Source organism: Lemur catta, chromosome 14 (genome assembly GCF_020740605.2).
Source record: "Lemur catta isolate mLemCat1 chromosome 14, mLemCat1.pri, whole genome shotgun sequence".
NCBI lineage: Eukaryota > Metazoa > Chordata > Mammalia > Primates > Lemuridae > Lemur > Lemur catta.
This window is the reverse complement of record NC_059141.1, coordinates 51,539,658-51,562,262: the sequence shown is the minus strand read 5'-3', so window position 1 is coordinate 51,562,262 and position 22,605 is coordinate 51,539,658. Positions and strand designations below refer to the sequence as shown.

At 55.4% G+C, this 22,605-nt stretch overlaps 1 protein-coding gene across 1 annotated transcript in view; it reads left to right on the top strand.

Moving 5' to 3' along the window:
• Positions 1-22,605, top strand: part of ZMIZ1 (zinc finger MIZ-type containing 1) — a 227,397-nt gene that overhangs the window by 133,948 nt on the left and 70,844 nt on the right.

Genomic DNA, 22,605 nt, shown 5'->3' with positions numbered 1-22,605 from the left:
GACCTGTGACTGTCTAGTCCTGTCACTTGCTGAGTGTGTGGTCCCTGAGCCTCAGTTTATCTCCCTGGGAAGGCAGGCATGATAATGAGACCTGCTCTGCAGGGGTCCGTTGTCAGTTCCAGAAATACAGAAAAAGTACCTAGCACTGTGTCTGGGTATTGTTAACATTCTTTACTAAGTCAGAACAAGTAGTTGAAAAAGGAAAAAAAAAAAAACCAGTTATTTCCTCTATGTAACAATAAAACAGCCATTTTTGCTGAATTCGTCAATCAGTTCTTTGGAGTGTGTATAGAAACAGCTTTCGTGAACATGTTTAAAGGACATCTCACGATGCGTTTCCGTAACTCTGCTCAGTTTATAATCTCTTGAACGCGGGTTTACGCTTCTTCCCGTGTACCTTTACGGTCCGTGCAGGTGTGTAATGCTGTACTTACTGAAGGATGTGTGACGGTCCCATTAGCCAGTATCTGCTGTGAAACTCTTGACATGCCAGCCTGTGTCGGGATATCGCTGTTGTATTGAACTACTTGCCAGAAAATGGTCTTGGAATCTTACCAGGGACGTCTATTCCTGATGGAATCTGCAGTTTTAATAATAATTTAAGCCAATAATTTTGACAAGGTAAAAATCATAACTTATCAAAGAAGAGTGCATCTCTCGAGTGTCTGTTCTGTGCTGGCCTGCGGAGGAGCAATACAGAAAGGGTCCTGCCGCCGTGAATGTGCAGACTAGAGCAGGAGTCAGCAAACTTCTTCTGCAAAAGGCCTCGTGGGCTCTAGGGAAGCAGCCATAGACAGTATGTAAAGGAATGGCTTTGGCTAGTTCCAATAAAACTTTATTTATGAAAATAAGTGATAGCCTATGGTTTCCTGACTCCTGGTCTAGAGGGAGAGAAAAAACATCCATCAGATAATTGCAGGTGTGTATGTATGTGTATGTGTGTATGAGTGTGTGTAAGTTCAAGCCATGATAAATGCCTTGAAGAAAAAGACAAGGGTGCCATGGGTACGTTGGTGGGAGCAGACCACCCTGGGGTGGAGGAAGGCTTCCCTAGACCCAGAGTTTGAGTAAGAGTTGAGTAGGTGAAGAAAGGGAAGAAGAGCTATCTTGCAGATAAAGGGAGCAGCCTGTGCAAAGGTCCTGAGGTAGAAGGGGAGTGTGGCTTTTTGTCAGAACGAAGAGAAAGGCAGTGGTTCTGGAGCCTAGAGGCAAGGGTTACGTGGCAGACCTGAGGCCTGGAGAAGTCAGCAGCAGCTGAACATGCAGGGCCTGTCTTCAAGGCTGTGGTCTTTGCCCTAAGAGTAATGGGAACATGGCTATAGTCTCATTTTGTGAAGACTATTCTAGCTACAAAAGAAGAACAGATTGCACAGGGGGTTGGGGACAGCCTGGATATAGGGGCCGGTTGGCAAATCATGGGGGGCGGGGGGTGAGGAGGATGGTGGCTGGACCAGGAAGACAAGAGTGGAGTGGAACAAAAGGGATATTTAAAAGGCAAAACCAAAGCAGAGAAAGCGTGGCCAGAGAGGTAAAAGGAAAACCCAGTGGAGGTGGAGAGGCTCAGGTCCCTGTGCAGCCCCTCCCTCAGGGGTCACTTAAGCCCCTGCCCTGCTGGCATGTACTGGGTGTTTGCCTATGTTTTGTGGCAACACCCGCCTTTGGGAGACACAGAGTACTATGTACATTAATGGATGAAGAAATTGAAGCTCAGAGAGGTCCTGTAACTTGCCTGAGGTCACCCAGCTCATAAGTGATGGAGCTGGAACTTGAACTCGTAGCCTCCGGGCTGCAGGCCAGGGGTTCTGCTTACTCCATCACAGCTGGCTCTGGGGCTGGCCGGAGGCCTCTGTTCTCCTGGCCCAGGGTCTGGGAAGCTGCTCCACTTCTGTTTGGGATGGCCCTGCACGCTACTCAGGTGTCTCCAGTGTGGGTCTGGGTTCTGAGCTGCATTTGCAGCATCGCTGCTTCTCCCAAAACAAGGGATTTGTTCTTTCCTCCAGCGGCAGTTTATAGAGCCCTTTCCCACGCATGTGTCTGTTAAGTTACGTGACACCCCCCAGGCCCGTGAGATGAGCCCTCAGCATGCCCTCCGCCGCCGAGAACACTGAGGCACAGCAGTGCCTGTGGCTTGGCCATCACTTGAATGTCCTCACTAGGAGTCAAACCCTGTCAGCACTGACAGCTGTGGCTGACCACCGTTCACAAGCTGTCCCTGCAGAAGTACGGCCTCAGGGCTCTCAGGACCCCAGCCGGCCCTCTGCTTGGCTGTCTTCTGGAAAGGCAGGGGGTCCAGACTGCAGGGGGAGTCTCCAGCTGCTGGTTTTATTTGAGGGGTGAAGAGCCTGCCAGGGACAGGCTGGGCCGTGAGAGTGGTGGAGGCTGCAGGGAGCAAGGCTGTGACCCCGAGTTCCAGAGGTGGCTCCAGCGTTGGGCCCCCTCTTGGTCGTGCTGCCCACCTCTCAGAGCTATGGTGAAGACAGCTTGTTGGCCTTCCTCATGGGCTGCCTGTGAGGACTGAATGACATCCCCTAACCATGGGAGATACCTGGCGCACAGTGGGTGCCAAGTAAACATTACCTTCCGGCCTTCTCTTCCCCAGCAGGGCTCCCGGCCTCCCTAAGACCCCTTCTGCCCCAGGAGGCTGTTTCCCTCTGGTCTCTACCCCCTGGGCTCTGTGGGTGGGTAGGTGACCTTGCAGGGACTCTGCCCCTGGGCACAGCAAGGCCTCTGCAGTTCTAGAACTCGCGGCCGCATTCCATGGCCAGCCTGCACTGCCGCTCCCCCCTCCTGTCTTTCCCTGTTGGCCTGCCTTGCTTGTGCAACTCCCCCGACCCCCAGCCTCTCCCTGGCCTTTCCCTCTGAGGTCCCTGGTGTCTGCATGTCTGTCTCTGTCCCTCCCCTGCCCACTGCCCATGTCCGTCTCAAGCTCCCCATGGCTTTCTCTGTATCTCAGACTTTCTCCCTGGGTGGTGTGCGGGGGTGTGCACGTCTGTGTGTGGTGCGCGGCTGTGTACGTGTGTGCATGTGTGGTAGTATGTGGCTATGTATGTGTATGTGTGGCTGTGTTTGCTGTGCTGTGTGTATGTCGCTGTCCCCCGCTGCCAGCCCGGTCCCCCTGTCTGTCTCCCTAGTCGGGAGGCCAGGCGGGCGAGGAGGGCCGGATGAGATCATGCAGCCAGCAAGCCTGGAGCGGGCTTTGTCAGGAGAGCTGGCGCTGAGCCGGCGTGGAGCAGGAGCGTGCGAGTGTGTGCGCGCGTGCGCGCGCGCGTGTCCGGGGAGAGCGCGGGAGGCAGCGCACGCAGCCACTGCAGCACCGCCCGGCGGGCGGCTCCACGCGGCCCGGCCGCCCAGCCCCCAGCTCTTTGTTCTGGTGCAGCCTTTAGCCTCGGTGCGCGCACACGGGAGCACGCGCACGCGCGCAGGCAGGCCCCTCCTCCTCGCTCGGCTCCCTCCCCTGCCTCGGTTCCGAAGGTCACCTGCCTAGCTCGGCACCTGGGTGCTCCCCTGGTTGTCCCCAGACTGGAGCATGTCCCCCGCCCCCACCCGCCGCCCGTGCCAGCCCTCAGCGACTTGGCAGGCAGCAGTGACATGTCAGCGTCCTCGGCACCGAGCGGCCCCATGCCTGCTGGAGACGTGGGAACCGGGCACCAGGCAGTCGCCATGTCGAGGTCCCCGAAAGCCCTCTGCATGCCTCAGCGACTGTCCAGGCTGGAAGAAATCTGTCTCCTCAGCTGACCCCGATGAGCAGCGGTAGCATGTTACCAAGATAGGAGAGGGAATGCGACCCAGGGCACAAAGAAGGGGAGGACCTGCCCCAAGTCCCAGGAGGCAGGAGCAGAAACAGGAGCTCCTCAGGGGCCCAGTGCCTTTCTGGGCGCGCTTCCTGACCCCCTGAGGTGGGTCAGTGATGGCCCTGCACCCTCATCCGGGTGCTGTTGGCAGTCAAATGTTGAGAGAGCAGCAGGTGCACGAGGAACTGCGGGGTCCCCACGGCAGCCCGCGAGAAGCCTCCAGCAGGCATTTGGAAAAGGGACCTTGGTGCTCTGGAGAGTGGCCGGGGCTGGAAGAGGCAGCCACTGCCCGCACTGAGGAAGAGGCCAGCCTTCCTTAGGGATGAGAGGAGGGTGGTTGTCAGGGCGCACAGACTGGCCGCGGATATCAGACGTCCGACTGCTAGGTAGTTTTTTAAAAATGCATATTAGTTTCAAACATTTGCTCCTTGGGAAGTCTGCACTGTTGAGTCAAATACCCAGCATCCTTTGAGTGGGAACCGTGGACCCGCATCCGCATGACTGGCTGGGCCGTAGTGCTGACCTCTTGAACAGGTGCTGTGCCCTCCCCGCTCCCTCCCTCCTGCTGTACACCCATTGCATTTCCCACACGTGGAAACCAGCCCTGTGGACGTGTGTGTTTCTCACCTCACATCTCAACACTGCAGCCTGAGCCCCAGGACCCAAGCAAAGTGGATCACTTGATTTGTGTCCACACACATCTGCTCGCGTTGGTTTTCCTGATGTGCTGACAGTCCCCAGAGGAGCCTACAGCCATGGGAAATGTCAGCAGATCACGGAAAGAGGAGTAGGACATGCCCTAGGACCCCAGCCAGCCTGGAAGGTGAAGAATTAGGAATGGGATGGGGCCCTGCCTTGCCCTCCCTGCTCGCGGAGGAGAGAGGCTGAGGACAGGCCGGGAACTTCACTAGAGGTCTCAATGCCAGGGGCTTCTACAGCAACCTGTGCAGCAGCCCCAGAGCTCGGAAAATGACCCTGACCCCAGGGGCCCTGGAATGAGTGTCCCACCTTTGTCAGAGCCAGCCAGGTCGTTTGTACCTCTTCTACCCAGGACTCTTTAAGCCAGGGGAAGACAGGTCATAAGCCACTGTTTCTCTGTCTTTGAAAGCAAGCCTGCTTGCTCCCACCTGGCTAAGTGGGGGGATTCTCAGACCCAGCCGTCGTCGTGGGGACATTCCTGGTCTCTCTTGGTGGCTTGACTCCTATCTCCACCTTCACACTTCCCCCATGGCAGCTCTCCACCCCTCTTTGCCTCTGCCCGCCCCAGAGCATGCAGCCGCCTTCCCGTCACAGGGGAGGACAAATGGCCTCATTCAGGGACACCCTGCCAGAGCTGTCTCTCTAAGACAAAGCTGTGCGCAGCTCTGCGTGAAAAACGGCTCACAGCCGCCCAGCGAGCAGGCGGGATTGGTGGGTGCAAATTGCAGGGGATTTGTTAACGGCTGCCGGCTCCCCAGAGACAGCAGGCGGGCGGGCCTTTGCCCTTGAAATATCAGGCCACCTGGCAGGCTGGGGCACCTTTTCAAGGCCAGGGACAGACTTCCTCCTGGACACCAGCCTCCACCCCCACGTCTGAGCTCAGCAGAGCTGGGATGTGGGGGAGGGACTTGGCTTCCTTCCTCCTGCTGGGCTGTCTCCACTGCTCCAGGTCACTTCCCCCAGAGAGGGCTCTGGCTTTCATCACCGGCCCCTGGGAACTGACTGCCATCAGATCTGTTGAGGGGGTGAAACCTGTTCACGCGCCCACCTCCTGCCAATTCACTGCTGTGGGAGAGGCCACTGGGTCCCTTATCAGCATGCCCATTTGTAGAGGAGGAAACTGAGGCTCTGAGAGAGAAGAGGCAGACCCAGGTCTCGTGGCTTCTGGTGCTGGAAGCAGGACTTGTTTCCAGGACAGTCAGATGTGGAGCACAGGGAACCAACCCGTTCTGAGTGACCCTGAGTGAGCCCGAGGGGTGTGTTGTCCTGGGCCAGTGGCCCTGGCTCCCCTGCCCTCCCCCAGCTCCCTGAGGGACGAGGCTGGGATCCGATGGCCTCACTCTGCTCTGGGAGAGAAGGGACAGTGGGAGGAGCCCACATAACAGGATTTGTGGACACAGTGTTCCCAGGCCAAGGAATTGGGGGAGGGGCGGCTGTGATGGTCTCTGGGGTGCCAGGAGAGAGCAGTGGGGAGGGGCCGTGCCACGCCCAGAATGAGAGAGGGCAGATGTGGATACAGCTTCCTGGCCCAGGAAAAGGGAGCTCAGTATTTCAATGGCTCCTCTACGGCCCTTAAAAACAAGGTATCCAAAGAATTTTTACTACTTGGAAATGCTTATGTCATAATATAAATTGTTAGAAGGGTAAAAAAGTGGTATGCTCACTATGCTCTCAGCCAGGTGCAAAAACAAAACGCACACGTATTTAGGCACAGAAAACGGAAGGGGAATACCGCAGTGCCAGCTTATAAGTAATGCGTCTATCTGGATGGGGATGCGTGTAACGCTTTGCTTTATCTCCCACATTTTCTGCAGGGGACATGTGTATTCTGTTTTTAGGCGGAAGCTGTGATGGTTGTGGGTTTCTTCAGAGTTCGGTTGGGTTTGGCAGGGGTGGAGTGAGACGAGAGAGCTCTCTGCTCCTGGCTGGCTCAGCGGTTTCCCTGGCACAGCCCTCTCTGGTTCCCCAAGAGCCCCAGGGGACAGGCCTCTGCGTGTTGGGAGGCCACTGTTCCTGTCTCCCTTTCATCTGCGGGATTATCTCATGCCTGCCTGCCCCCACCACACACACACAGAACCGGGGTGTGCAAGGACACACATCCGCTACCACCTGATCGGGACAGGGGATCTGCTAAGTGAGCGCGCCGTGGCAGGGGAGGCTGCTGGAGGCATTGCAGCCAGATGATGTGTGTCTGAGCCTGGGTCCCCACATGCACACCCCGCAGTGCAGATTCCCGTGCAAGTCATTGCTTTAGCAGGATCCCAGAAAACACCAGTAGAGAAGTGGGGGAATGAGATGGGGAAGGGAAGGAAGTCAGTGAAAAGAGTGGGCACCTAGGGCTCAGTCAGTCCTGCCAGAACACTGGCAGCTAGGACATGCCGCTCAGCTGCCAAAGAGGCGAGGAGGAGATGCAGGTAGTTCCCTCCCGTCTTTCTACTATTATCGGTTGAGGGCTGCTTGGGGTGGGGGTGAAGTGGGGCTGGACAAACCCTCACATGGCTTAGCTCTGCGTGAGGGCAGAAAATGCCCAGGCGGAGTCCCGGTGCACGCAGTAAGCAGAGGGTGCGTGGAGGAAGCACCCACAGCACACACAACAGCAAGCCGCTTTGCACATGTCTGTCATGGGCGTCCCACCTCATCACCTCTGCCACATCCCAGTCCCACTCCTATTATGATTGTATTCTTAGTACTTTTTTTTTTTTTTTTTTTTTTTTTTGAGACAGAGTCTCACTCTGTTGCCCGGGCTATAGTGAGTGCCGTGGCGTCAGCCTAGCTCACAGCAACCTCAAACTCCTGGGCTTAAGCGATCCTACTGCCTCAGCCTCCCGAGTAGCTGGGACTACAGGCATGCGCCACCATGCCCGGCTAATTTTTTCTGTATATATTTTTAGTTTTCCAGATAATTTATTTCTATTTTTAGTAGAGATGGGGTCTCGCTCAGGCTGGTCTCGAACTCCTGACCTTGAGCGATCCACCCTCTCCGGCCTCCCAGAGGGCTAGGATTACAGGCGTGAGCCACCTCACCCTGGCCTTTCTTAGTACCTTTAAAAGGCAATTTTCTGTTGCTGCCATAAGTGGTAGGCCAGTCTCCCTTGCCCCATTCAGAAACTGCCAAGATAAAGACAATGGAAATCATGCCCTGTCTCCAAGGTCAGCTACAGGTGCCTGCCCAATGGCTGGAGGCTGAGCCAGTTCTAGGGAGGTGAGCGGGTTTAGGAAAGGGTTAAAGCCCAGTGAGCACCAAACCGAAACTCTCCTCTTAGAAATACAACATCTCAGAGATGGGAAGACAGCTGATGTCACGATGGTTTACATCACACTGGGACCCATGTCCACCTAAGCCATCCGTGGGCCACGTTGCCTAGTCCACACTTGAGGATGCTCTAGGCAAAGAACACAGTCCTGATGAGGGTCCAGGGGTCTGGGGTAGACTGCACCCTGCCCAGCATTTGTTTCTTCCTCAGTCTGATGCACCTACACCATTTCTCTTCCTTCATGGCTGCAGGAAGAAATGATGAGGCCATGGGTGTGAGAATGCCTCTCAAAATAAAAAGTACTTAAACTGGAATTTTAAGGGTGAGGAATGATTAGCTTCTTGCACTGGGCCTGCCCCACACTGAGCACAGGGCCTACGAATACACATACGTGCAAAACAGTCCCTGCTCTCATGGCGTGAACTGAGTAAACGTGGCGTGAACTGAGTGAATGCTCGCACTCCGTGGGTGAGATGACAACAGTCCCATAGGCCGCGCAGCCCTTCTCCCAGCCTGCCACGTGCAGCCCCGTAAATCCCTAACACGGGCTCATTCCCATTTTAAGATGGAAACTGAGGCTCTGAGAGGTAGAGAAGGGGTCTCAGCCGGTGTAGAAGTGGGACTAGAGCCATGGCCGGGCCATCCCTGCTTCTCTGCAGGGTGCCCGGGAAGAGCTGGAACCGCATCTCTGCAGATGCAGGGCCACAGGGTTACCACCCTACAGGCACCACGGTCGTCACTGTGCAGGCACAGTGCTGCCTTTCTGAGCCTTCCTGCGTCTACCTCTAGCTGCCCAACCCCAAGGTGCATGCGGGACAGAGATCCTACCAAACAACCTGCACCCCACCGGCCCAGGATGCCCTGAGGATGCCCTGGCATCTGAGAAGTTAATAAAGCCACCGGCGGCAATTAATTCTGCAGAGGAAAGAGCCAGGTAAGAGGATTAAGGAAGCCAGAGCTTTGGTTTTAAGATGGAGCTTAGCACTGTCGCCCCCAGAGGAGGGATTTCAGGGGATTCGAGGGCGTGAGAGTGAAATGGAGCAGGGCCTTGGCAGAGGGTGGGGGTTGGCTGTGGAACTTTCTTAGCAAGCGTTGCAAGCCACAGCCTGGTAAATACCTTCTGGCTTAGACAGACAGACAGGCGCTAACGATGGTGTGGGTATCATCCGTCTTGCCTATGTAGATGGACAGGGCCAAGGCAGGGCAGGGAAGGGCATCTGGATTAGGAAAAACGCTCATTTCTGGCCCCTTTCAATCATGATACAGCCAACATTTGGTCAGCATTTTCTTTCTAGTAGACACTGCACTGAGCATCCAGGAACTCACTTAGGCCACATGACCCAAGGTACTCACATCTACCCCCTTTTGCAGGTGAAGAAACTGAGATTTAGAAAGATTAAGTAATTGGACTGGAGCTACCTTGCCAAAAAGAGCAAAATTTGTGATTCGGACAAGAATATTCGACCCCAAAGCCATCAGCAGCCCCCTGCTGTCTATGAACAGGTTAAAATGGAGTCTGGGAAAGACAGGTTGATGACTTGAGGGCTGCCAGGATCACCTGCATTGCTTGCAGGGGGAGGTATTAAGTATTCGACAATGATTTGTCCTTGTTGGTAGGTTAAGCACTCTCCCATCTTTGAGCTCATTCAACACTCACAGTCCCATGGAGGATGAGTAGCACAGAGCCTCAGTTTCAGATATTTTTTCCAGAAACCCTTCATTGCTTTACAGAGAGGAGTAGTGGTTGAAAGCATGGGTTCTGGAGCAGCCCGCCTGAGTGTGCATCTCACCCAGCCCTCCACTCTCCAGCTGTGTGACCTGGGGAGAGTCACTGAACCTCTCTGTGCCATGGTTTCCTTCTTTGATAAAAAGGGTCATAAAAATTCCTACATCGTAGGCATTTAGCGAGTTAACATATACACAGTGCTTAGAACAGGGCCTGATATATAGTAAATGCTGTGTATGTGTTAGCAATTTTATTCCGATGTGTTGACATCCAGACTCTCTTGGGATGACTCTCATAGCTGGAGGTAGCACAGAACCGAGAGGCTGCAAAATACAGAACCTGTATATGTAGATAGGGCCAAGGTAGATACCAGCCATGCCACCTCCGAGGGGCTAGCAGATGAGGGAGACCCCAGCAACTTGGGCAGGGTTAACAACAGAGGTTTAAGTGGGGTCTCCGAGACACCAGAAGTTTAGATGGAGTTAAGCACACATCTCCCTCCCCACTAAGAAGAGGAGGCTGAGCCCTGTGAGCAGGCAGGCGGCCTGCTGGAGTGGAGAGGGGAGAGCTGGCCCAGGGAGGCAGGACAGGCCCGCGGCACCCTGTCTGTGTCCTGGGCAGGGGAAGTTTGAGGGCCTCTGTCTCACCAAGTCTTCCCAGGAACCCTTCCCAAATTTCTTGAAGGATTGGTAAGAGGAAGAGAAAGGAACATTTCAAGTATCTTATAAAGCTTGGAGCTTCACGTGAAGCCAGGCACCGGCGCTGGGTGTTTAATGAGCCTCAGCACTGATCCTCACGACAGCCCAACCCAACCCAACCCATTCCTCTCGGATTGGGAGACTGACACTCAGAGAGATTTACTCGCCCACAGTAGCTCGAATCCTTTGTGTAACGAGGCAAGGGTTGTAGTGGATATGTGGCTCTGGGTGGATGGATGTTTAGAGCCTTGAGTCTCAAGAGAAAGAGAAAGAAGCAAGAGAGTGGGGAGGAGGGGCGTGGACCTGGGCCTGCCTCAAGTCCTAGGACGGTGCTCCTGCTCCTCCCTCCCTGGGGTCAGACTCCCTGTGAGTGTGCCCCTCCCCTCGCCTGTCCCCAGGGCCCATCTGGCACCGTGGGGGCAGGGAGGAAGGGCCAGGCCAACAGGCCCCTGTGCTCTTGCCCCTGTGAGCTGCCAGGCCGGCGTGCACAGCAGAGTGAAGGTGTGGGGGCACCGGCCCCTCCTCGCCTCCTCCCTTTCAGGGGCCCTGGAGTCAGGGCCAGGTAGCTTCTGGGATAGGGCTGTTCTCAGGACAGGTAGAGCCCAGGGCTGGAAACCAGAGTGGGGGGCAGTCTAGGGCAGGGGTCCGAGCTAGGGCTTCAGGATCAGGCTGACGTGGGCTCAGCTCAACTCCACCACTTCCATGCTGTATGTGACTCTGGCCTCGTCTCCCAGTCTTCTTATGAGATGACAGGCACTAACTACGTAACACAAACCGCCATCTCATAACGGCCCCCCACACGGTAGGTCTGATTATTAAGTCTTGCTTTGCAGTCCAGGCTCTAAAACCTACTTGCTGTGTGACTCTGTGCAAATCACTTCACTGCTCTAAGCTTGGGGTCCGGCAGATCTAGAATCCAGGGCTCCTGGCTGGAGCAGCAGCAATTCTGTTTCCATGGCAACCCAGCAGTTTCTCAAGGGACCATCTGGATCACTTCACCCTGGCAAGGTGCTGCCCAGGCAACCAGGTGTTTGTGTTTTGCAGTGGAAGCTCTGCAAGGTGGCAATTCCCCTCACTGGGGACAGGGTGGTGGCCAGGCAGGTGGCTGGAGGGAAGCAGAGCCTCCTTGGCCATGCCAGCTGCCTTTGCTGTTGCTGGGCCCAGAGCGAAACAGAACCCAAGGCTTTCCTTGAAGAGTTAGTAACATATGCTTCATTATATTGCTAGGAACTTTCTCTGGCTTGTTGGGGCTGGCCAGGTGGGAAACACTGCCTGAGGCTGGACTCCTGTAGGGAATTCCAAAGGACCCAGTCTCACCTGTTTGGGATGAAGACACACTATTGTCTTTGGCAGGAAACTGGAATTACTAGGGGGAAACATTTAGGAGTCTGCCTTTCAAACAGGCACGTAATTAGAATGATGGCAGAAGCTCACTGCACAGGATAAGCTAAATTCACCTCTCCAACGTGAGGGCATGAGTACCTGTCATGAGCAGACTGTGTGATTGGCAGGCACTTAGGTAACCCTAGAGGTGGTCTGTACTCCCAAGGAGCTCTCAGACACAGACCCTGCAGGGACACGTTTAAGAAAAAGGTGGTTTCAACGGACCCAGGTTGCAGGGTGGGGAAACAGAGAGTGGGGGATGGGGAAGCCCCTGGGGCCAGCCCCTTCCAGACCGGGTTGGAACGGTGAGGGACAGTCCAGGGATGGCTGTCTGCGGTCACTCTCCATCGGTGAGCTTCCTTGACTCTTACAACAGCCCACAGCGGAGAGCTCCTGTCCTCTTATTCCAGATGAGGAAACTGAGGTTCAGAGAGGTCAAGTCCCACGCCTAGGGTCGCACAGCTGGGGAGGGGCCGAGCCAAGGTCAGAACTGGGTGAGTGTACCCCGTGGGGGTGCTACCCTCCTGTGGGGGTTGTCCCAGGAGGCTGCAGGTGAGCAAGCATGCTCAGTCTCTCTGTCCCTCTGACTCCTCTCTCTCTCTCTCTTCCCCTCTCCTCCTCCCCCTCCTCTCTTTCACCCTCTCCCTACCCCTGTCTCCTTCTCTCCCCCTCTCCCCTTCCTTTCCTTTGTCTCTCCCCTTTCCCCTTGGGACCACAGCTCCATGCACCACTGGTCCCGCTGGCTGCTGCTCAGCTCTGCCCGGGAGCCACCTACCAACCACCTCTTGCTCCAGGCCACAGGGCCACTGTCCACAGGCTCAGTGTCCAAGGGCACACTGCCCTGGCCCAGCCCCGGGCTGTGCCCCCAGAAAGGCCTGCTGCTGTTGAGCCCACCCCACCGAGCCCCCCAGCCGAGGCACTGACATCACTGCACATATTCCCGTTTCCTCCAGACTCTGTGTGGTCTTGAGCCCACTCTCAGATGTGCGCCCCAGATGTTTAGCATCGCTTCCTCCCAATTAAGCATCTGCTGGGGACGAGGGGCCCGCCTGTGTGCAGGGCCCATGTCTGTGGGAAAGGGGCTTGGAAGGGAGAAAATGGGAACTCGTCCTCCCCCAGCGGGAAATCAGTGCACCTCGAGCTCCCCAGGGTGCCGGTGCTATGAAGTTGGTGGTGATGCCCGTGCACTTGCTTGTGCACTTGTGTAGCTGTGTGGGGAAGCATGGGCACCTCAGTGGTGTCCAGGGACAGCTTCTCGTGCCCGCCCCCTGGGGACAGGGCCTCTGTGTCTGGGTCTCCTTCCACTCCACATGGAAAGAGAAAGGTGGGAGGAGAAAAACAAACGAGAAGAAAGCCTGCCCCTCTAAAGAAGGAGAGAGTGGGGGTGCCAGGGTGGCCCCAGGGTCAAGGGTCAAGGTCCAAGCCTCCTCCAAGTGCACCGGTGCCTGGACTGGGTCGAGGCTAGATTTCGGGGTTCTGGTCCCAGGCCTCTTCCTTGGGTGGAAAGGGCCACTGTGGCTCAGTGTCAGACGCACATGTCCACACAGCCAGGCAGGTGACACAAAGACGGCATCTTGTCTGAAGACAAAGAAGGGGTCAGGGGACCAGAGCACCTAACCCCCACAACGGGGGCAGCCACCGTGCGGGCCGCCCCAGGACTGCCAGTGCTCCTGATTCTGCAGGAAATATGATGTTTTTAATGCTATCAGCCGCCTCTTCTTTCAGACCCTGTGCCGATCCAGTGTGGCTGAGGGCTGGCTCTCGGGAGCACAGTGGAGGCATTGAACTGAAATCAATTGGGGAACAAGGTGGGGGCAGAAGGACCTGAGGCCCAGGGGAGGAGGAGGGTGAGTGTGTGGGGAACTTAGTGGAAGGTTGGCCACCCTGGGCTGGCCTCCTGTTCTCCTGGTTTTGAGCTGTGTGGCCTCAGGGAACTGACCTAACCTCTCTGACCCTCAGTTGTTACAGCAGGAAATGGAGCTAAGCATACTCCCCTCCAGGGTTGTTTGTGTTGAGTAAATGGGATGATAGAGGGGAAAGCTGTGCCCTGCCAGTAGTGAAAACTCAGTATCTGTTTGCCACATTCCAGTGACCGAGACAGAATAGGTGGGTGGATAGTACACTCCCCGTCCCCCCAAAAAATCATTTATGGGACAAAAAAGCCTGGGATGGGAAGGAGGATACCATGTGTTGGACAAGAAGGGGGAAGCAGGAGGACAGTGCCTTTTTGGAGGTCACCAAGTTGTATTAAGTCATAATATACATTGTAAGTGTTGGTAGTGGTATTGTGTTATTGTTACTGTCACTCTCCAACCTGAACGTGAAGAGTGCAGAGAGCTTTTCGGGATAACCTGGCCCAATCCCCTATTTTCATCTGGGAAGAAACTGGCACAAAGAGGGGATGCAGTCTTCCCAGGACCCTTCACCGTACCAGGGGTGGGGCTGGCACGATATGGTGCTTGTCACCGATATGCTAACCGTGGCTGCTAATACGGTTACTCCTGCTGCTGCTGTTGCTATTACTGCCACTAGCCTGTTACTTCAAATGCTACCATTATTCTGCTATTATCACCAATCAGTTACGAAGTTAACTTTTATCGAGTCCTTACCATGTTCCAGGCGCCGGGCGAAACATGGCACTTATATCCTTTCTTTTCATCTTTGTGAAGATATTAAGAAGCAGCTGAGGCTCAGAGAGGTCAGTTACTTGCTCCAGGCCACCAGCTAGCCAGTGGCAGGGCTTGCATTCAGACGTGACACCTGGGCTCGGTCAGACTGCCTCCCGGGAGGAAGGAGGCCTGACGAAGCCCCAGGTGTGTGGAGCTGAGAGGTGTCTTGGGAGCAGAGCAGCCGCCCCTGGGGAGGGACCTCAGCAGCTCTGTCCTGCCTGCCTGCGTGAGACCTGAAATTCCCCTGCTGAACTGATTTTCTTTGGATGAGAATACTTGTCTCTTTGTTAGTTAGCCTTGTTCATTCTCTCTGTCACTTGGCCGTAGCAGGATGAGGGGCAGTGAGGCCAGGTCCCAGCCTCAGGCAGTTCCGAATCTCTTGGCAAGCTGGTGTCCCCAGGCCTGGCCCTTCACCTCCCAGTGGTGAGATCCTGTATCTGACGCTCCCAGCTCAGGGCCTGGCAAAGAGCGGACCTCTCCTGCCCTCCTATCTGTGTCAGTGAGGTTAGTAGGCAGAGGTGGAGGGGGGCGTGTCTGCCCTGCAGCCTCACTCCAGCCACCCTGTGACTCCGAGCAGACCCTGGCAAAACCTGAGGTGCGACACCTCTTGCAGATGAGGTGTCCACGTCACCGATAGCAGGAAACCAACGTAGTGTCTGGAAAAGACTCGGAAGTTAGAGTTGGGAGGTTATTCAGCCCTTCGTTCAGCAAGCATTTACTGAGCATCGCTGTGTCCCAGGCCCTGTGCTGGGCACCTGGACATGGTGTGAGTGAGGTGGGCATCGTCCTTGCCCTCTATGAGCTTGAAGCCTGGTGGGGAGGACAGACTCTCCAAAGAAACAACCTCTGTGACAATGATGTCATCATTATCAAGATGTTTCTGTGAAGGGCGGCAGAGGGGCCTCGAACCTGGGAGCTGAGGGAAGGCTTTCCCAAGGAAATGACCCTTGAGGGGAGGCTCCGAAGGACAAAGCTGCCCAAAAAGGAGGCTGGTGAAGGGCATTCTAGGCAGAGGGAAGAGCACATGCAAAGGCCCCAGGGCAGAAGGAGGGTGGGTTTAAATCCCCTCTCTCCTTCTGATTTGGTGTCCCTCTGCAAGATGCATCACTGTGAGCCTCTGTTTCCTCATCTGCAGAATGGGAATAGTGCCGCCTGTCCCCGGGGTTCCAAGCATCCAAGAGGTTCAGGGATTTGAAGGTGCCTAGTGCTGGTTCCATGAATGCCTGGGGAATCTGGAGGCTGCCTTTTGGCTCCTGGCTTCCAACCACCCCCGGCACCGAGGCCTCTGTCAATACTGGTTGTTCCTCGGTGCAATTAGGTAATTAGGCCAAATTCAATTACACAGTACACTCCCAGGCCTGTCTGGCCCCCTCGCTGGGGGTGCAGCGGGAGCACTGGCTTGGTTCCCAGGGCTGTGCCTTCTTACCAGGCTTCCCAGAACATGGCCTGCATCACAGTGGGGAAACTGAGGCAGGGGAGAGGCAGCATTGCTTGGCCCTCATCTTAGTCTATTCGGGCTGCTATAACAAAATACCGGGTAATTTATAAACGACAGACATGTGTTGCTCACAGTTCTGGAGGCAAGATCAAGGCACTGGCAGATTTAGTGTCTGGTGAGGGCTTGTTCCTCGTAGATGGCATTTCTCGCTGTGTCCTCCTATGGCAAAAGGGGCAAAAGGGCTTCCTCAAGACCTTTATAATCTTTTACTAATCTCATTTATGAGGATGGAACCCTCGTGATCTAATCAATCACCTCCCAAAGGTCCCACCTCTCAATACCATCACACTGCATATTAGAGTTCAACACATAAATGTTGGAGGGGCACAAACATTCAGACCATAGCCCAAACCAGGCTGCTGGCCTGGGGCTTGCCCGTCCTTTCACATTCATCAGTGGGTCCTGTCTCCTCATCCCCCTGGAAAAGCCTAAATATTGGTGGATGGGTGGAAGTGGAAGGTTCAGCTTCCCTGCCAGCCCCGGATTTGTAGCAGTTTTCCGTCCCGGATGCAGGCTGGCAGCCAGCTGTTGCCCAACACTTTGATTGGCATGTGGGTCTTTGGGGAGAACAGGGTCTCCAGTGAAGTTGGGCAAACCAGGGTTTATCTATGCCTTTCAGGGACTTGCCAGGGGCATCAGACAGAGCAGCGCAAGCCAAGGGCAGCGGATGGGCCCCCCTGGAGACCAGGCATAGCACTTCCAGGGACCACATCATTCAGGGCCTTTAATGCCAATCTAGGGGGGCTTGAACTTAAACTGGATCCTCACGGCACTGGGGAACCATGGAAGGTTTTACACAGGAGAGCGATATGATCAGATTTGCCTTTTAGAAAACCTCAGCAGTAGAGGGAGGGACCTCGGGCCAGAGGCAGAGAAAACAGTTCACCGGCTGATGCAGTTAGTTGATAGGACACGAGTCTGCTGAGGTGGAAGTGTGCCGTTGTGTAGAGGGAGCAGAATGGGTGGTGACACTCCAGCAATGCCCCTTGTCCATGCCCTGCCCTAGGCTGCCCACAGGTTGGGCCTCGGAAGCTCAATTGGTGATGTGAGTTGTTTTATCGGATTATTTAATTACAAAATGATAGTGGCTCTATGGGATTTTTCTTCTAATTACAAAAATAATAGATACTGCTTGTAGGACAATCAAGGGATATAGAAAATTATAAAGAAAGTAAAGAAAAGCTGAAATCCCACCACCATGGGTTAATAACTTTGAATATCCATTTAGTCATTCAACATCTGTTTGTGGAGCACTTACTGTGTGTCAGGTACAAAACCACTGGAGATACAGCAGTAAACAAAACAGACAAAATCCCTGCCTTTATGGAGCTCACAGTCTACCAAAAACTATACACTTCCAGATAAACTGCAAATAAATACAGGAGCATGGAACCACGTGGGCCTGCTACCCTGGAGCCAGCTTCTCCACCTTAACTGGATCATGGACATCGTAGGGTTCTTGCCCGGCCCACCTGTGCCAGCCTCCTCTGGCCTTTACAGGGAATTAGCAGGGGTCGGCTCACTAATGACACTTCTTTTGGGGGCCTACCCAGCCAGACTTGGGGAGGTTAGGTTGATGCCCCCAGAAGCAAAGAAAGGTATAGCATCTGCACTAGTGGTCTTCAGTGGGTGGAAAAACTGGGGCCCAGAAAGGGAGGGTGACCTGCACTTGGGCACACTGCAAGCCCCCAAGCCGCTCTCCAGGCAGCATCCGTGTCGTTGCGGGGCTTGGGTCTAGACCGGGGAGTGTGCTATTCCGCAAGCTGAGCTCTGCAGATCCTGATTTCAACATCAGGCCTCCCACTCCTTGCCCAGCCCTGGCGGCCACCTTTGGATTTTCCCCAGACAGACATTCCTACGTGGCCTGTCTGCTCATGTCCAGAGCCCCCGGAGGTGGGGGACACCTGGAACCACACTGGGAAGTGAAGGAAGCTACTGGATCCTTTGGGTCGCCATGGGCCAGGGACAAAGGGCCGGAAGGGAGCGGGCACCTGGGAGAACCTCCTCTCACACAGGATGGTCAGGAGGGAGGGAAGGCAGCATGGGTAACGAAGGATTCCTGGCAAGCTTTCGTGGGCCGGGGAGGTTCCTGAACTGCTGTATTGCTGCCCAGAACACACTGAGGTGCTTGGGCATGCTTCTCAACCACCTTACCTGTCCTGGAACCCCAAAGCAGGAAGGGCCTCAGAAGCCATAAGCTTCCCAGTGTGGGATCCCCTCTGCAGCCCTCCACTTTCAGCTTACATGCCTCGGGTGACAAGGTGCTCACTGCCATACCTGGGCAGCCCCGACTGTCAGAAACTCTCTCCTTCTTTTGAGCCCAAATCAGATGCCCCCACCGATCTTCACGATGCCTGTGAATCCCATACTATGCTGGGGAAAAGAGGCGATGGATGAACAAGAGCCCATAAGAAGAACGTATCTGTCTAGCACTTTACAGTTTGGAGAGCATGCCCGTGACACTACAGTTGGCAGGCAAACAGCACTGGGAGAGAAAGCTTGTGGCCCTGGGACAAGCCAGGGGTCCTGGGTTCTAGCCCTGGCTCTACCGTTAATTTGCTGTGTGACTGGAGGCAGTTCCCCTTCCTCTCTGAGCCTCAGTTTTTCCATTCAAAAAGGGATACAGGGGCCTCTTTATTCCAGTGCCCAGTGAGTTGGTGATCCAAATGGCAAGTAGAGGCTCTGTGGGGAAAAGGACTGGACATAACAGGCCACACAAGATTTGGGGGCACACTAGCTCAGACGTCGCTGGGGCAGCCTGCATTGCAGCCCTGTCTGGTCCTGCAGCCTGGGCCAGAGTGTGTGAGTGGCCTCACATGCTTTCCTGAGACGAGCCTGACTTTCTTCCTCTGCAAAGTAGATGGCGTCCTCCCAGCTGCCTTGGGAACCTTTGTCTGGGAAGCATCAGGAGTGGAAATTCGGCCGCCCCAGCCCAGACAGGGAGGTGTGCAGCACAGCCAAGCAGGCAGACAGACCGACCGCTCCAGCAGGAAGGGAAATTGCATTTCCAACTGCAGGGAGCTTATGTCAGTCCAACCCTGGAGCCATCCGGAAGCCCCCTGTCAAAGCTGTGTCCTGGGAGAAGCAATAAAACCCCAGGACTGCTGAGGCACGGACATTTGAGCTGCTTTTGCCGTCCCTTCCCTTCAAAGGCGACTCCAGAAATCAATGGGAAGAGATTCATTAGAGGCCTGGGTGGCATGTTTCCTACCACCTCCGGCAGCCCCTTTGTTAACCAGCCCCGGCTTCCTGTCTGGACAGGCCGCCTCTCCCTGAGAAACAACCACGTTCCTCCAGGCAGCAGGTCGAGGACCTCATCTCTGGGCCACCACAGACCCTCAGAGGCTGTGACTATTCACTGTGCATTCATTCATTCCTTCATTCACTCATTCATTCAGGCAGTTGGGCTGCGTTTCATTCACACAGCAAATATTTATCAAGCATCTGCCTGGCATATTTTAGACACTGTCAATATGATACGTACAAAGCAGACGGAAGTCCCAGGTGACGTGGAGCTTGCCTTTAGTGAGGGAGCCAGCGTTAAGCAAGATAAATAATTGAAATACACCAGTCGCAAACGCTAAGGAGAAAGCACAGTCAGGAAAGAGTTGTGGGACGTGTCTCAGGGGCTGCAGTTGTGGTCAGCGTGGCTGAGGAAGGCGTCCCCCGCGGGAAAGCCTGCAGGTGAGGCTGGCAGCCGGGGCTACCTGGAGAAGAGCATTCCTGGTAGAGCCCCTAGACGGGCATCCGGTGCAGCCAGAGGGCAATGAGGCTGGAGCAGAGAAACCAAGGGGACGAGAAGGAAAGGGGGTCAGAGAGGTGCTGAGGCTGGGTCACGTGGGGGCTGGTGGCCATGAGGACTTGGGTGTTACCTTGACTGAGCCAGAGCGTCTGGAGGGAGGGTCTTAGGCAGAGGAGTGAGGTGCTGTGGCTTAGGATTGTCTGGGGTTACTTTGCTAAAGCCACCATAGCAAAGCGCCGCAAACCGGGTGGCTTAAACAATAGACATGGACTGTCTCATGGAGACCAAAAGACCAAGGCGAAGTGTCAGCAGGGCGAGCTCCCTCCGAAGGCACTAGGGGAGGGACCTCTCTCCTGGCCTGTGGCAGCGTCCCTACTCCAGTGTTCACAGGGCATCCTCCCAGCGTGCTCGAGTGCCTGCCTCTGTGTCCAAATTTCTCTTTTTATGAGGACACTTGTTACACTGCATTAGGGCCCACGCTAATGACCTCATCTTAACTTGAGCCTCTGCAAAGGCCTGGTTTCCAAATAAGGTCACACACACAGGTACTGGGGGTTAGGACTTAAGCATCTTTTGGGGGGGACACAATTCACCCACTAACACTGGCTTCTCTCCCTATCGAGATTTGTGGGTGTTGTCTCCTTTTGTCTTCCCTAGCACCTGGGGTTCGTGGTCTCATCCTCATCCTCGTGTTACAGAGGCGGAGGTGGAGGCACAGAAGCCTAACTGGCTTGTCGGGGCCACCAGCTAGTCAGTACTTGTTTCCTGCGCCTCAGCCTCCAAATCCAGGCACCTCTCCTCCACAGCCGCCCGGGGGCATGGCCAGTGCCTTCCTGTGGCCACTGCAGCCCTGGGGCAGCCCTCTCCCCTGCCTGCAGCCTCTCTGCTCACAAGGTGCCCAGGCTATGCCAAGGTGTCCCCATAGTATGTACAGCCTGGGGCACGGCCTCCTTCCCAGCTGAGCCGGTAGGTATCTGGCTGCTCCCAAACTGAAGCCTCCTGAATGACCATTATGTGTCTGGTTCATGGCTTCATTCCCCACAAGGATCCTCCCTTCTCTGTCAGCCTGGCAGGAGGCCTTCCTGGATGGCCACTAGCAGTCGTAGGGCTTGTTGGAGGTGCTGAGTGGAGGTGTAGGGTAGGGATTGGTGTCGTTTTCAGAATGAAATGATTCTAGGGTTTGGGTAGAAGCCAAATGCAGATTTCTGGGAACGTAGCCTAGGTCCAGGATGAGCGGCCCTGCTGGGGAGAAGACCCAGAAAGGGGAGTGGGGTACAGTGGCGGGAGGTTGACGAGCATGGAGGTCTCATTGGGCACCATATCCCTGATCCGCCCCTCAGGGGAGCCCTGGCCAACTGAAAATGTCAAGTGGATGCTTACAAATGCACAAATGCTAGACTTCGAAAAGAAACACAACAGAAGACATTCTTTCAGTATATATAATGTGGTGTGTGGGGGAGAATAAAAAGCAGTAGAGGGACCCAGGTTCTCATCACAACTAACTGGCTGTGTGCCTGGGGGGTCACCCTCCTTCTCTGGATCTTAGAGTCCCACCTTGGGAATATAATGTGATGGTTATCAGTGCAGACTTTGGAGCCAGATTGCCACGGAGTTTAAATCCTTCAGCAAGTTGTCTAAACCTCTCTGTGCCTCAGTTTTATCCTCTGTACCGTGGAAATAATAGTCAGCCCCTGTCCAAGAGGGCTGTTGGTGAGAGATCGTGAGCATGTGTGCTGGGAGGTACCTGAAACGTGCCTGGCAACCAACAAGTAGTCGGTAACCATGAGCTCCATGTTAATACCAGGAGAAGAGAGGCCAGGGTCCCAGCCCTGTGCCCCCGTGTGTGGGTAGGGTCTCGAGGCTGGTGGGGACACCTTCATTGGCCCAGAGCTGAATGTCAGCTGTGCCTTTGGTCTTCCAGACTGCAAGTGAAGACTGGAGGAGGGCAAAGCAGGAAGGGAGAGGGGACAGGAATAGTGTCATCAAGACACCTGGGAGCTTCTGCCCTGACCCCTCAGAGGTGGGCAGAAGCCCCGGAGGTGACTCATGCCCATTGCTGCTGTTGGAGCCTTCCTTGGGCAACTTAGCCACTGTGTGACAGTTGCCCCCAGCATGTGTGTATTCGTTTGTTGAATGCCCACTCCATGCCCTGCATTCCCCTCCACGTGTCCTGAGAAGGACCAGGTATGTGAAGGTGGCTGGCCCAGGCAGCTCCCAGGGCCTGAGCTCATGCCTGTCATACTCACATGGACACCTGGCTGGGGCCTCCCTGTCAACCTCACCCTCCCTCTGAGTGCTGGAGCCAGCATGGGTGACATCTCCGAGTCATCAGGATCCTTTCCAGACCCGCTGAATCAGCAAGCGCTGCCTGGAGAAGAGCTCTGCTGCTCCGAACCCAGTGGGTGCATTGTTTGCCTCTCCCCAGTCAGAGGGAGCTTGGCTTTTGTATGCCAGTCCTTCCTTCCAGTGGCCTCTCAGCCCCCAGGCCTCCCACTACACAAAGCCTTATACAAGAGGTGACGCAGTCCGGAGCCACTTTTGACCCCTGGGTGACCTACATCCTAGGTGGCTTGGCTCTTTCCCTTTTACTGGCCAGGGCCTGGACAGGATCCAGGAGGCCCACCCCTCTGTAGGTGAACTGGGGAGCCCCAAGGAGGCCCCTCCCTGCACCTCCTAGCTTGACTGTAGTGCTCCCCTCCCCCCATGGCCCAGTGGGTCCTGCAGAGGTGGGTTCTGCAAGACAGGCTCCCCAGCTGGCTGAAGCATCCTCCCTCCCTCGCTCTCTGCTCTTTGGAGTGAGCCTCCACCACCTTCCCGGCTGCAGCGCAGTGATTTATTGGCCGCTCCTCACCAGGGCCCACAGCAGGAGGAGTTCAAACACCCGCGAGAAGAGCCACCCGCTATTGATCCCTGCGTCTGGCCTCCCGAGCACTGGCGGGCATTCATCAAGGAGCCTCGGCGCGGGAGCTGCAGCTCGCCCTTTCTTCTTCCTTCCTTCTGTCTCCCAAGTCATTCCCCTGGGGCTGTGCCCCCCTCGCCGAGGTCACTCTGAGAGCTCGCCAGAGTGCCTGCGAGGCAAGCAGAGGTGGAGAGCGCCTTTGTCTGCGGCCTCTTTGCTGTAGATCCTTATCAAGGGGGTGGAGCG